This window comes from Otolemur garnettii, unplaced genomic scaffold (genome assembly GCF_000181295.1).
Source record: "Otolemur garnettii isolate 467f Iridium unplaced genomic scaffold, OtoGar3 scaffold00012, whole genome shotgun sequence".
In the NCBI taxonomy this organism is placed as follows: Eukaryota; Metazoa; Chordata; class Mammalia; order Primates; family Galagidae; genus Otolemur; species Otolemur garnettii.
In genome coordinates, this window is record NW_003852407.1 from 23,752,186 (window position 1) to 23,754,734 (window position 2,549).

Here is a 2,549-nt window from a genome sequence, read left to right on the forward strand (position 1 = left end):
AAAAAAAAAAAAATTCAAAATTAGCTGGATAGGATGGCACTCATCTATAGTTCTACCTTGTGAGGAGGATGACACAAACGGATCGCGTGAGCCCGGGAGTATGAGGCTGCAGTTAGCTCTCATCACGCCACTGCAACTTCAGCCTGGGCACACAGAGAGACCTTCTCGATTGACTCCCAGTTACTGTTAATAACATCATTCCCCGAGATTATACCCACAACCTTCCACCTCGTTTGCTCACATCTACTCAGCAAATCAACAATCTTCCATCTGGTCTTCACAGTGCAAAAAGGCAAATCTAATTAAGTAACAAAACCCTCTTTCTCCTGTAACATCATTTAGTGTATTTGATCTTAGAATAAAGGCAAAAATTCATAAGAAGGTCCATTCCCCATCTGCTCCTCACACTGGAGTTCTTCCCACGGCTCCTGTCTCCCTGCTATCTTCCACGGCAGGCCTCTTGCTCAAATTGTTTCTCTGCCTGGATGTCCCTAGCCCTCCTCTTCCCTAATTAACTCCTCATAACTTATACCTCAGCTTTCTCAGCTAATTATTCCCTGATTTATCTGCCAATAATAAAAGCCCTGGTTTTTCCTAGCACTGTGTTGTTCGACATACAATTTCAGGCCTATTTGTTACATGTGTGTCATCCTGTCTTCCCAGTGGATTACATCTCCAAAAGGGCAGACGGTGTTTCCAGGCGCTTTTGTGTTCAGTCTCAGCACTATGTCCTCTGTATAATAGAGGTTCAATAATTATTAGTTGAACAAGCAAACAAACTGAAGAGTGAATAAACAAATAAATGAACCATGGAACAAATTGAAAACCCATAAAATAAATATCTCTATCAAAGATTCCAGGGCCAATTATAAAATGATTTGTTTCAACTTGTTTAGTTCCCAGGCTTTATTATCATTTCCAGAGCATAAAAAAAAAAAAAAACTGGAAAGTCTACTCAATATATTTTATAAAAGTAGCATTGGCTGATATTAAAACAGAAGAAAAAGACAAGTTGCAAGTTCTGTTGACAGTATTCTTTCTTGACCTACTTGATCTACACAGTAGTTTGTTTTAAGCCCCTCAGGTGATTTCAATGTGTACCCAAGGCTGACACCCATCTAGGCAGCTTCAGATGGGGCGGAGGGATTCTGAAGGAATGGGAGGGGTGAAAAAGCTTCTAAGTAACTTGGTAACTTTAACTTCTAAGTCACTCAAGATGTAAGATTTAGGATCTTAGACATATGATGTAAAGCTATAAAAAATATTGAATAAAATGTAGATCTCTTCTGGATATTAGCCAGGCAAAGATTTTATGACTAAGGTCCCAAAAGCAAATACAGCAACAACAACAAAAAAGGGACTTAATTAAACTAAAGAGTTTCTTCATGCAAAGGAGAAATAATCAACACAGTGAACAGACAACTAGAGAATGAGAGAAAATATTTGTAAGCTACATGTCAGACAAAGGACAAAAGTCCAGAAGGTACACAAAATTCAAATAATTCAGCAATACAAAAATTAAAAAGTGGCCAAAAGACATGGAAAGATTGCTTTTCCAAAGCCATGTATTTTTATTATTAAACAACTTCATTTATAAATAAAATAATACTGAGATTGTAAGATTAGAATGTATTTTTATCTCGCCAATTACTTTACAAACCAGAACATGTCCATCTAAGAACAGCTAGACAGAGCAATAGAATAAAACAGCCCTGAACGCTATGTTTGCCTATATAAGAATTTATTTTAAGATGAAAGGGATTTAACAAATCTATGGTAAAATATAAACTTATTTGAAAAATGGTGCTGGCTAGTTGCTTATCTGTTCAGAAGAAGGTAGAGGTTTGCAGCTCATATAAGTAAATTCTAGTTAAATGTAAAAGATAAAATATAAAAAAAAACCTAAAGGTCAAAACTGCTAAATATTTAATTCATATCATGTCAGGCCTTGCTAAAGGCAAAAAAGCACTGACAGAAATAACTGAGAGATTACAATGTCAGTTGCCTTATTTATGTAAAAATATTCTTGTACATGTACAAGCATATGTGTGGATATTTGTGTGTATACACACATAATAGATTAAATGATCAAACAAAAAGCGAGAAAAGTATTTTTAACAAATACTGTCTGGCAAAGGGTTAGTTTCCTTAATATGAAATCTTAAATTACTAAAACTTAGAAAAAACTAGACAAAGAGCACCATCAAATAATTTATGAATAAAAGAAGAAATTAAAGAGTTGCTGATACACATTAAAACAAAATGTCCAATCTCACTAATGTTGTAAGAATAGCCAAGTTAAACAGCAATAAGAGATAATTTTCAAATGCAAGATTGGCGTATTTTTTATCTCCTTACTAATAATCCTCAGTGCCAATGAGAACAAAGCGCAGTGTTTATTTGGTATGTAGTTGGTGCTGGTGCCAATTGATAAACTCTGAAGAAAGCAAATTAGTAACTAAATGCCTTCAAAAATCATAATTTTGACCCAGTGATACCTTTTCTAGGAATTTGTTGCATACAATGGCATTTATTGCACCATTATTTGT